Genomic DNA, 13,519 nt, shown 5'->3' with positions numbered 1-13,519 from the left:
CTACTCCTTATTACTGTACCTCACCTCAGTCTCCTTCAAGTCTCTGGAGCTCACATCCTGGTCTGGGGTCTCTAATCAGAGGGAGGGAGGGAGGGCTACTCCTTATTACTGTACCTCACCTCAGTCTCCTTCAAGTCTCTGGAGCTCACATCCTGGTCTGGGGTCTCTAATCAGAGGGAGGGAGGGCATCTCCTTATTACTGTACCTCACCTCAGTCTCCTTCAAGTCTCTGGAGCTCACATCCTGGTCTGGGGTCTCTAATCAGAGGGAGGGAGGGAGGGCATCTCCTTATTACTGTACCTCACCTCAGTCTCCTTCAAGTCTCTGGAGCTCACATCCTGGTCTGGGGTCTCTAATCAGAGGGAGGGAGGGTGTTGTGTGTGAAATCCCAGCCATGGTGGGATAAGGTAGAGTTCATATCTCTTTCTCTCCCTCTCCTCCTTTCTCAATCTCTCTCTCAGAAAAGGTTCTCTTCAAAGATGGCCATCAAGTCGCTCTGGAAGTTGATGTCAATGGTGTCCGCCATCTGTAGAGAGAGGGGGATGAGAGACAGAGCGAGAGAGAGAGGAATTAGATGCAGTGTTAATCTTTCCCATCTTTTCTCAGCTAAACTACCTCTCCTCTGTATTATTGTAATATAACTGAATATACATAATATAACAAGAATATACATATATTAATATGTATCTTTATGATGATTCTCTCCTCATCTCTCCTGCTATACCAGTATATCATGTTAGTATTATAGTAGTATTACTGCTATACTAGTATAACATGTTAGTATTATAGTAGTATAACTGCTATAAAGTATTACCGCCTCTCTCCTGCTATACTAGTATAACATGTTAGTATTATAGTAGTATTACTGCTATAAAGTATTACCGCCTCTCTCCTGCTATACTAGTATAACATGTTAGTATTATAGTAGTATTACCACCTCTCTTCTGCTAGAAAAGTATATTATGTTAGTATTATAGTAGTATAACTGCTATAAAGTATTACCACCTCTCTTCTGCTAGAAAAGTATATTATGTTAGTATTATAGTAGTATAACTGCTATAAAGTATTACCACCTCTCTTCTGCTAAACTAGAATTTTATGTTAGTATTATAGTAGTATTACTGCTATAAAGTATTACCACCTCTCTCCTGCTATACTAGTATAACATGTTAGTATTATAGTAGTATTACTGCTATAAAGTATTACCGCCTCTCTCCTGCTATACTAGTATAACATGTTAGTATTATAGTAGTATTACTGCTATAAAGTATTTCCACCTCTCTCCTGCTATACTAGTATAACATGTTAGTATTATAGTAGTATTACTGCTATAAAGTATTACCACCTCTCTTCTGCTAGAAAAGTATATTATGTTAGTATTATAGTAGTATAACTGCTATAAAGTATTACCACCTCTCTTGTGCTAAACTAGTATTTTATGTTAGTATTATAGTAGTATTCCTGCTATAAAGTATTACCGCCTCTCTCCTGCTATACTAGTATAACATGTTAGTATTATAGTAGTATTACTGCTATAAAGTATTACCGCCTCTCTCCTGCTATACTAGTATAACATGTTAGTATTATAGTAGTATTACTGCTATAAAGTATTACCACCTCTCTTCTGCTAAACTAGTATTTTATGTTAGTATTATAGTAGTATTACTGCTATAAAGTATTACCGCCTCTCTCCTGCTATACTAGTATAACATGTTAGTATTATAGTAGTATTACTGCTATAAAGTATTGCCACCTCTCTCCTGCTATACCAGTATATCATGTTAGTATTATAGTAGTATTACTGCTATAAAGTATTACCGCCTCTCTCCTGCTATACTAGTATAACATGTTAGTATTATAGTAGTATCACTGCTATAAAGTATTACCGCCTCTCTCCTGCTATACTAGTAATAACATGTTAGTATTATAGTAGTATTACTGCTATAAAGTATTACCACCTCTCTTCTGCTAAACTAGTATTTTATGTTAGTATTATAGTAGTATTACTGCTATAAAGTATTACCGCCTCTCTCCTGCTATACTAGTATAACATGTTAGTATTATAGTAGTATTACTGCTATAAAGTATTACCACCTCTCTCCTACTATACTAGTAATAACATGTTAGTATTATAGTAGTATTACTGCTATAAAGTATTACCACCTCTCTCCTGCTATACTAGTATAACATGTTAGTATTATAGTAGTATTACTGCTATAAAGTATTACCACCTCTCTCCTCCTCCTTTCCTGCTCGCGGCGTCTCGCCAGCTCCCTCTGCTGGTCCACAGAGTCCTCATCGTCACGGCTACTGGAGAAGAGAAAGTGGAGTGTCAGAGGGGGATGAGCTTAGATGGGGTGCTAGAATGAGCTTCTCCCTTTATCCATCCTTCCCTTTTTTCTCACCATAGTTTCTACCTCGGCTGAGAGGTCTTCTCCCTCTCCTCCTCCTCCTCCCTTTCCCTCCCTCCATCCTTCCCTCTTACCGTAGTTTCTCCTGCTCTCTCCTGGCCTGTGCTTTTAGCTGTTTCTCTCTCTCCTTCTCTCGGGCGACGCGACGGACCTGTTCGAAGCTGTCGCTAGAGGAGCGGACAGCGGAGGCGGGGGTGGACTGAGAACGCTGGGCCAAGAACCCATGTTCTTTAACTTCACATCCTGGGAGGGGAGGGAGAAAGTGTAGTGGGAGGGGGAAGAGTGCCACACAGACATTTCGTTAACACCCACTTTTTAAAGACATTTCACCTCCATTTTAATAACACTGCCTTACAGGAGAAGTTCTTTTTTTTTTTTACAACTAAATCTATTTTATTTATGTAAGTTGAATTTCATAGTAAGGGTCCAGACACTTTTTTTTTTGTGATTTCACATGCTTTTGAGAAACTTACCCCAACCAGCAAATCATGTTTTTGGGAAACCCGAGCAAATCACATCCTCATTTTGTAGTTTTGTTTCATTAAAGCCTATTTATTTTTGTTACAAGCCGTGTTTCGTTAAAGCCTGTGTAAAGTTAATTTGTTTCAATGTACCGGTAGGCACCTGCGGCTTATAGACATGTGCGACTTATTTATGTTCAAAATAATACTTTTTTTTAAATTCAGTGGGTGCGGCTTATATTCAGGTGCACTTAATAGTCCGGGAAATTACGCCAGTTGTTCTGTATAGACGCATAAACACTCCCGTCTACAGACTTCCTTTGGACGACCGATATCTAATGAGGCTTTGGCTAGTTGTTCTGGACGACCGATATCTAATGAGGCTTTGGCTAGTTGTTCTGGACGACCGATATCTAATGAGGCTTTGGCTAGTTGTCCTGGACGACCGATATCTAATGAGGCTTTGGCTAGTTGTCCTGGACGACCGATATCTAATGAGGCTTTGGCTAGTTGTCCTGGACGACCGATATCTAATGAGGCTTTGGCTAGTTGTTCTGGACGACCGATATCTAATGAGGCTTTGGCTAGTTGTTCTGGACGACCGATATCTAATGAGGCTTTGGCTAGTTGTCCTGGACGACCGATATCTAATGAGGCTTTGGCTAGTTGTTCTGGACGACCGATATCTAATGAGGCTTTGGCTAGTTGTTCTGGACGACCGATATCTAATGAGGCTTTGGCTAGTTGTTCTGGACGACCGATATCTAATGAGGCTTTGGCTAGTTGTTCTGGACGACCGATATCTAATGAGGCTTTGGCTAGTTGTTCTGGAACGACCGATATCTAATGAGGCTTTGGCTAGTTGTTCTGGACGACCGATATCTAATGAGGCTTTGGCTAGTTGTTCTGGACGACCGATATCTAATGAGGCTTTGGCTAGTTGTTCTGGACGACCGATATCTAATGAGGCTTTGGCCCCTGAAAAAGGGGAGAAATAATCACGAGAGTGATACGGTATTGTTTCCTCACTGAGAACTTTTACTGCAAATCATTTTACCAAAGTAACACATTTTACAAAACAACAGATCTACAGGAAAGAGCTAGTGTTGTAGGGTACAAGGCTTATTCAAGTCACAACAGTATACACTGTAATTCACTGAAACATACACTCATTTCAATATAACTGTCAAGCACAAAGCTTTAACTCTGTAAACCATAACTCAATTTATCAACAGTCAATAAAGTGTTTGAAAAACCACTATACAAATAACACCGCAAAATATCTTATTAATAACAACGCACATGTTCATTGACGATCGACATAAAATGGCAGCTACTCTCAGTACGAAGCCTTCGCTGCAACCGAACAGGGCTCATATTACTCTCTGCAAACTGAACTCTAACTTCCTCAAGATGTTACTAAGACACAGCTTAAACACTCTTGACATGTTAGCGAGTTATTACATTTAAATGACTCTGTTTTATCATCAATAACGTACTTGGAAAAGGGGAGAAATAATCCCGAGTGTGATACGGTATTGTTTCCTCACTGAGAACTTTTACTGTAATGAGGAAAAGACCGCGATTTCCCCGCGAACTTGGCTGGAGACCAGAGCAATCGATCTCAGGCTCATAGATTAAAGAGCATTTAGTAGATCACAGATTAACACTTTTCCCCTTCAATTTGGCACCACAAAATAAAGTAATCAATATAACGGTTTACACATTCCTTTTACAATTCTTACCTTTTGTACGCTTGATGGATTTTTAACTTTTTAACACAATTATATGAATGTTATCCATCTCTATCAACTAATACAGAATGCATGATATTTTTAACCTTAGATGTTTTAAGATCCTCACATACTATGAACTTACTAATACTTTTTAATGTATAACAGGCTATGAGTATTTCCTGTAACCTGTCACATATACAGGGGGTACCAGGTAGTAATGAGGCTATATACAGGGGGTACCAGGTAGTAATGAGGCTATATACAGGGGGTACCAGGTAGTAATGAGGCTATATACAGGGGGTACCAGGTAGTAATGAGGCTATATACAGGGGGTACCAGGTAGTAATGAGGCTATATACAGGGGGTACCAGGTAGTAATGAGGTTATATACAGGGGGTACCAGGTAGTAATGAGGCTATATACAGGGGGTACCAGGTAGTAATGAGGCTATATACAGGGGGTACCAGGTAGTAATGAGGCTATATACAGGGGGTACCAGGTAGTAATGAGGCTATATACAGGGGGTACCAGGTAGTAATGAGGCTATATACAGGGGGTACCAGGTAGTAATGAGGCTATATACAGGGGGTACCAGGTAGTAATGAGGCTATATACAGGGGGTACCAGGTAGTAATGAGGCTATATACAGGGGGTACCAGGTAGTAATGAGGCTATATACAGGGGGTACCAGGTAGTAATGAGGCTATATACAGGGGGTACCGGGTAGTAATGAGGTTATATACAGGGGGTACCAGGTAGTAATGAGGCTATATACAGGGGGTACCAGGTAGTAATGAGGTTATATACAGGGGGTACCAGGTAGTAATGAGGCTATATACAGGGGGTACCAGGTAGTAATGAGGCTATATACAGGGGGTACCGGGTAGTAATGAGGTTATATACAGGGGGTACCTCCTCTCCTCTCTGACTAATGACTGACTCCTGGAGGATCCTGGGAGCGTCCGCGGACAGGATGGCGTGCGTTGCCACGGCGATGATCGTCCCCGCCCCCCTTTCCCTCAGCATCTCCGCTGCCGCCACGAAACCCACCGCATCATCGATGATGTCATCCTGACACACACACACACACACACACACACACACACACACACACAGAGACTGATAGATTATGGTAAAGGTCCTGAGGACGGGGTACTAACCTACCCAACCCTCTAACGGGGTACTAACCTACCCAACCCTCTAACAGGGTACTAACCTACCCAACCCTCTAACGGGGTACTAACCTACCCAACCCTCTAACGGGGTACTAACCTACCCAACCCTCTAACAGGGTACTAACCTACCCAACCCTCTAACGGGGTACTAACCTACCCAACCCTCTAACAGGGTACTAACCTACCCAACCCTCTAACAGGGTACTAACCTACCCAACCCTCTAACAGGGTACTAACCTACCCAACCCTCTAACGGGGTACTAACCTACCCAACCCTCTAACGGGGTACTAACCTACCCAACCCTCTAACGGGGTACTAACCTACCCAACCCTCTAACAGGGTACTAACCTACCCAACCCTCTAACAGGGTACTAACCTACCCAACCCTCTAACAGGGTACTAACCTACCCAACCCTCTAACGGGGTACTAACCTACCCAACCCTCTAACAGGGTACTAACCTACCCAACCCTCTAACAGGGTACTAACCTACCCAACCCTCTAACGGGGTACTAACCTACCCAACCCTCTAACGGGGTACTAACCTACCCAACCCTCTAACAGGGTACTAACCTACCCAATCCTCTAACGGGGTACTAACCCACCAACCCTCTAACGGGGTACTAACCTACCCAACCCTCTAACGGGGTACTAACCTACCCAACCCTCTAACGGGGTACTAACCTACCCAACCCTCTAACGGGGTACTAACCTACCCAACCCTCTAACGGGGTACTAACCTACCCAACCCTCTAACGGGGTACTAACCTACCCAACCCTCTAACAGGGTACTAACCTACCCAACCCTCTAACAGGGTACTAACCTACCCAACCCTCTAACGGGGTACTAACCTACCCAACCCTCTAACTAACAGGGTACTAACCTACCCAACCCTCTAACAGGGTACTAACCTACCCAACCCTCTAACAGGGTACTAACCTACCCAACCCTCTAACAGGGTACTAACCTACCCAACCCTCTAACGGGGTACTAACCTACCCAACCCTCTAACGGGGTACTAACCTACCCAACCCCCTAACGGGGTACTAACCTACCCAACCCTCTAACGGGGTACTAACCTACCCAACCCTCTAACGGGGAACCAACCTACCCAACCCTCTAACGGGGTACTAACCTACCCAACCCTCTAACAGGGTACTAACCTACCCAACCCTCTAACAGGGTACTAACCTACCCAACCCTCTAACGGGGTACTAACCTACCCAACCCTCTAACTAACAGGGTACTAACCTACCCAACCCTCTAACGGGGTACTAACCTACCCAACCCTCTAACGGGGTACTAACCTACCCAACCCTCTAACGGGGTACTAACCTACCCAACCCTCTAACGGGGTACTAACCTACCCAACCATCTAACAAGGTACTAACCTACCCAACCCTCTAACGGGGTACTAACCTACCCAACCCCCTAACAGGGTACTAACCTACCCAACCCTCTAACAGGGTACTAACCTACCCAACCCCCTAACAGGGTACTAACCTACCCAACCCTCTAACGGGGTACTAACCTACCCAACCCTCTAACGGGGTACTAACCTACCCAACCCTCTAACGGGGTACTAACCTACCCAACCCTCTAACGGGGTACTAACCTACCCAACCCTCTAACGGGGTACTAACCTACCCAACCCTCTAACAGGGTACTAACCTACCCAACCCTCTAACGGGGTACTAACCTACCCAACCCCCTAACAGGGTACTAACCTACCCAACCCTCTAACGGGGTACTAACCTACCCAACCCTCTAACAGGGTACTAACCTACCCAACCCTCTAACAGGGTACTAACCTACCCAACCCTCTAACGGGGTACTAACCTACCCAACCCTCTAACAGGGTACTAACCCACCCAACCCTCTAACAGGGTACTAACCTACCCAACCCTCTAACAGGGTACTAACCTACCCAACCCTCTAACGGGGTACTAACCTACCCAACCCTCTAACTAACAGGGTACTAACCTACCCAACCCCCTAACAGGGTACTAACCTACCCAACCCTCTAACAGGGTACTAACCTACCCAACCCTCTAACAGGGTACTAACCTACCCAACCCTTTAACAGGGTACTATTCTACCCAACCCTCTAACAGGGTACTAACCTACCCAACCCTCTAACAGGGTACTAACCTACCCAACCCCCTAACAGGGTACTAACCTACCCAACCCTCTAACAGGGTACTAACCTACCCAACCCTCTAACAGGGTACTAACCTACCCAACCCTTTAACAGGGTACTATTCTACCCAACCCTCTAACGGGGTACTAACCTACCCAACCCTCTAACGGGGTACTAACCTACCCAACCCTCTAACGGGGTACTAACCTACCCAACCCTCTAACGGGGTACTAACCTACCCAACCATCTAACAAGGTACTAACCTACCCAACCCTCTAACGGGGTACTAACCTACCCAACCCCCTAACAGGGTACTAACCTACCCAACCCTCTAACAGGGTACTAACCTACCCAACCCCCTAACAGGGTACTAACCTACCCAACCCTCTAACGGGGTACTAACCTACCCAACCCTCTAACGGGGTACTAACCTACCCAACCCTCTAACAGGGTACTAACCTACCCAACCCTCTAACGGGGTACTAACCTACCCAACCCTCTAACGGGGTACTAACCTACCCAACCCTCTAACGGGGTACTAACCTACCCAACCCTCTAACGGGGTACTAACCTACCCAACCCCCTAACAGGGTACTAACCTACCCAACCCTCTAACAGGGTACTAACCTACCCAACCCTCTAACAGGGTACTAACCTACCCAACCCTCTAACGGGGTACTAACCTACCCAACCCTCTAACAGGGTACTAACCTACCCAACCCTCTAACAGGGTACTAACCTACCCAACCCTCTAACGGGGTACTAACCTACCCAACCCTCTAACGGGGTACTAACCTACCCAACCCTCTAACAGGGTACTAACCTACCCAATCCTCTAACGGGGTACTAACCCACCAACCCTCTAACGGGGTACTAACCTACCCAACCCTCTAACGGGGTACTAACCTACCCAACCCTCTAACGGGGTACTAACCTACCCAACCCTCTAACGGGGTACTAACCTACCCAACCCTCTAACGGGGTACTAACCTACCCAACCCTCTAACGGGGTACTAACCTACCCAACCCTCTAACAGGGTACTAACCTACCCAACCCTCTAACAGGGTACTAACCTACCCAACCCTCTAACGGGGTACTAACCTACCCAACCCTCTAACTAACAGGGTACTAACCTACCCAACCCTCTAACAGGGTACTAACCTACCCAACCCTCTAACAGGGTACTAACCTACCCAACCCTCTAACAGGGTACTAACCTACCCAACCCTCTAACGGGGTACTAACCTACCCAACCCTCTAACGGGGTACTAACCTACCCAACCCCCTAACGGGGTACTAACCTACCCAACCCTCTAACGGGGTACTAACCTACCCAACCCTCTAACGGGGAACCAACCTACCCAACCCTCTAACGGGGTACTAACCTACCCAACCCTCTAACAGGGTACTAACCTACCCAACCCTCTAACAGGGTACTAACCTACCCAACCCTCTAACGGGGTACTAACCTACCCAACCCTCTAACTAACAGGGTACTAACCTACCCAACCCTCTAACGGGGTACTAACCTACCCAACCCTCTAACGGGGTACTAACCTACCCAACCCTCTAACGGGGTACTAACCTACCCAACCCTCTAACGGGGTACTAACCTACCCAACCATCTAACAAGGTACTAACCTACCCAACCCTCTAACGGGGTACTAACCTACCCAACCCCCTAACAGGGTACTAACCTACCCAACCCTCTAACAGGGTACTAACCTACCCAACCCCCTAACAGGGTACTAACCTACCCAACCCTCTAACGGGGTACTAACCTACCCAACCCTCTAACGGGGTACTAACCTACCCAACCCTCTAACGGGGTACTAACCTACCCAACCCTCTAACGGGGTACTAACCTACCCAACCCTCTAACGGGGTACTAACCTACCCAACCCTCTAACAGGGTACTAACCTACCCAACCCTCTAACGGGGTACTAACCTACCCAACCCCCTAACAGGGTACTAACCTACCCAACCCTCTAACGGGGTACTAACCTACCCAACCCTCTAACAGGGTACTAACCTACCCAACCCTCTAACAGGGTACTAACCTACCCAACCCTCTAACGGGGTACTAACCTACCCAACCCTCTAACAGGGTACTAACCCACCCAACCCTCTAACAGGGTACTAACCTACCCAACCCTCTAACAGGGTACTAACCTACCCAACCCTCTAACGGGGTACTAACCTACCCAACCCTCTAACTAACAGGGTACTAACCTACCCAACCCCCTAACAGGGTACTAACCTACCCAACCCTCTAACAGGGTACTAACCTACCCAACCCTCTAACAGGGTACTAACCTACCCAACCCTTTAACAGGGTACTATTCTACCCAACCCTCTAACAGGGTACTAACCTACCCAACCCTCTAACAGGGTACTAACCTACCCAACCCCCTAACAGGGTACTAACCTACCCAACCCTCTAACAGGGTACTAACCTACCCAACCCTCTAACAGGGTACTAACCTACCCAACCCTTTAACAGGGTACTATTCTACCCAACCCTCTAACGGGGTACTAACCTACCCAACCCTCTAACGGGGTACTAACCTACCCAACCCTCTAACGGGGTACTAACCTACCCAACCCTCTAACGGGGTACTAACCTACCCAACCATCTAACAAGGTACTAACCTACCCAACCCTCTAACGGGGTACTAACCTACCCAACCCCCTAACAGGGTACTAACCTACCCAACCCTCTAACAGGGTACTAACCTACCCAACCCCCTAACAGGGTACTAACCTACCCAACCCTCTAACGGGGTACTAACCTACCCAACCCTCTAACGGGGTACTAACCTACCCAACCCTCTAACAGGGTACTAACCTACCCAACCCTCTAACGGGGTACTAACCTACCCAACCCTCTAACGGGGTACTAACCTACCCAACCCTCTAACGGGGTACTAACCTACCCAACCCTCTAACGGGGTACTAACCTACCCAACCCCCTAACAGGGTACTAACCTACCCAACCCTCTAACGGGGTACTAACCTACCCAACCCTCTAACAGGGTACTAACCTACCCAACCCTCTAACAGGGTACTAACCTACCCAACCCTCTAACGGGGTACTAACCTACCCAACCCTCTAACAGGGTACTAACCTACCCAACCCTCTAACGGGGTACTAACCTACCCAACCCTCTAACTAACAGGGTACTAACCTACCCAACCCCCTAACAGGGTACTAACCTACCCAACCCTCTAACAGGGTACTAACCTACCCAACCCTCTAACAGGGTACTAACCTACCCAACCCTCTAACGGGGTACTAACCTACCCAACCCTCTAACGGGGTACTAACCTACCCAACCCTCTAACAGGGTACTAACCTACCCAACCCTCTAACGGGGTACTAACCTACCCAACCCCCTAACGGGGTACTAACCTACCCAACCCTCTAACGGGGTACTAACCTACCCAACCCTCTAACAGGGTACTAACCTACCCAACCCTCTAACAGGGTACTAACCTACCCAACCCTCTAACGGGGTACTAACCTACCCAACCCTCTAACAGGGTACTAACCCACCCAACCCTCTAACAGGGTACTAACCTACCCAACCCTCTAACAGGGTACTAACCTACCCAACCCTCTAACGGGGTACTAACCTACCCAACCCTCTAACTAACAGGGTACTAACCTACCCAACCCCCTAACAGGGTACTAACCTACCCAACCCTCTAACAGGGTACTAACCTACCCAACCCTCTAACAGGGTACTAACCTACCCAACCCTTTAACAGGGTACTATTCTACCCAACCCTCTAACAGGGTACTAACCTACCCAACCCTCTAACAGGGTACTAACCTACTCAACCCTCTAACGGGGTACTAACCTACCCAACCCTCTAACAGGGTACTAACCTACCCAACCCTGCCTTTAGGGAACTGTGGTTGTGGGTAGTGTAGTCCTACCTCCTCCTGTATGTACTGAAGTAGGAGGGGGTTGTGGGTAGTGTAGTCCTACCTCCTCCTGTACATACTGCAGTAGGAGGGGGTTGTGGGTAGTGTAATCCTACCTCCTCCTGGATGTACTGCAGTAGGAGGGGGTTGTGGGTAGTGTAGTCCTACCTCCTCCTGTATGTACTGCAGTAGGAGGGGTTGTGGGTAGTGTAGTCCTACCTCCTCCTGTAGATACTGCAGTAGGAGGGGGTTGTGGGTAGTGTAGTCCTACCTCCTGTATGTACTGCAGTAGGAGGGGGTTGTGGGTAGTGTAGTCCTACCTCCTCCTGTACATACTGCAGTAGGAGGGGGTTGTGGGTAGTGTAGTCCTACCTCCTCCTGTTTGTACTGCAGTAGGAGGGGGTTATGGGTAGTGTAATCCTACCTCCTCCTGGATGTACTGCAGTAGGAGGGTGTTATGCAAATTAACTGAATCCCCCCCAAAAAAACATTTCCACTGCATTTCAGCCCTGCCACAAAAGGACCAGCATGTCAGTGATTCTCTCGTTAACAGGTGTGAGTGTTGACGAGGACAAGGCTGGAGATCACTCTGTCATGCTGATTGAGTTCGAATAACAGACTGGAAGCTTCGGGTGTACACCATTAGTTTATACTGGATACACCTGGTGTACACCGTTAGTTTATACTGGATACACCTGGTGTACACCGTTAGTTTATACTGGATACACCGGGTGTACAACTTTAGTTTATACTGGATACACCGGGTGTACACCGTTAGTTTATACTGAATACACCGGGTGTACACCGTTAGTTTATACTGGATACACAGGGTGGACACCATTTAGTTTATACTGGATACACCGGGTGTACAACTTTAGTTTATACTGAATACACCGGGGGTACACCGTTAGTTTATACTGGATACACCGGGTGGGTTAGTTCTTCTTGAGAGAACTAACCCAAAATTAGTCGAACTAACCCAAAATTAGTCGAACTAACCCAACATTAGTTGAAAGGCTAAGTGATTCTCCTCCTGAGAAGAAGCTGACAGCCTTCAAACATAGTGCAAAAAAAGTGTCACTGAGAAATAGGATAATTATGAAACATGAAAACTATATTGTCTGACTCAGCTACTATGCATGTTGGTTGGACAACACGAACACTTCGCTCGCTACATGTGAAAATTAAAAAGGATGGTTAGGATACTTAGCATGTTAGCTAACCCTTCCCTAACCACTAGCCCAGGGGTTCTCAAACTTTTTTGTGATAGCAAATTCATCAGTGACCCCCTCATAATCAGAACACAACTCGAGTGAGATAAAAAAATATCATACAAGGAGTTTTACCATGATTTCGTGTGCAAGGCCGTACAAACCAAGTCTTGGGCCCTGGGAATGAACATTTTAAAGGTCTGCCTCTTGGAGGGAAAAAAACTTGCTAATTTCCTGCATTCTACACATTTTGTCATGGGGCAGAGAAATGTTTCTTGTTGCAACTATAACGCTAATATCCTGCAGTTCTACACATGTTGTCATGGGGCAGAGAAATGTTTCTTGTTGCAACTATAACGCTAATATCCTGCAGTTCTACACATGTTGTCATGGGGCAGAGAAATGTTTCTTGTTGCAACTATAACGCTAATATCCTGCAGTTCTACACATG

The 13,519-nt window shown here is 46.2% G+C and overlaps 1 long non-coding RNA gene across 1 annotated transcript; it reads right to left on the bottom strand.

Moving 5' to 3' along the window:
- Positions 1–269: 269 nt before the first annotated feature.
- LOC145877304 (uncharacterized) lies at positions 270–4,494 on the bottom strand. The gene is made up of 4 exons (XR_014391643.1): positions 4,372–4,494; positions 2,486–2,654; positions 2,232–2,310; positions 270–526 (listed from the first exon to the last, which is right to left on the bottom strand). It is a non-coding gene; the product is annotated as an uncharacterized LOC145877304 (long non-coding RNA).
- Between the last annotated feature and the right edge of the window lie 9,025 nt (positions 4,495–13,519).

The sequence above is a fragment of the Salmo salar genome, unplaced genomic scaffold, assembly GCF_965601325.2.
Source record: "Salmo salar unplaced genomic scaffold, fSalSal1 ptg000838l, whole genome shotgun sequence".
Taxonomy (NCBI): Eukaryota; Metazoa; Chordata; class Actinopteri; order Salmoniformes; family Salmonidae; genus Salmo; species Salmo salar.
The sequence above is the reverse complement of the archived record's forward strand: the minus strand, read 5'-3'. Positions and strand labels throughout refer to the sequence as shown.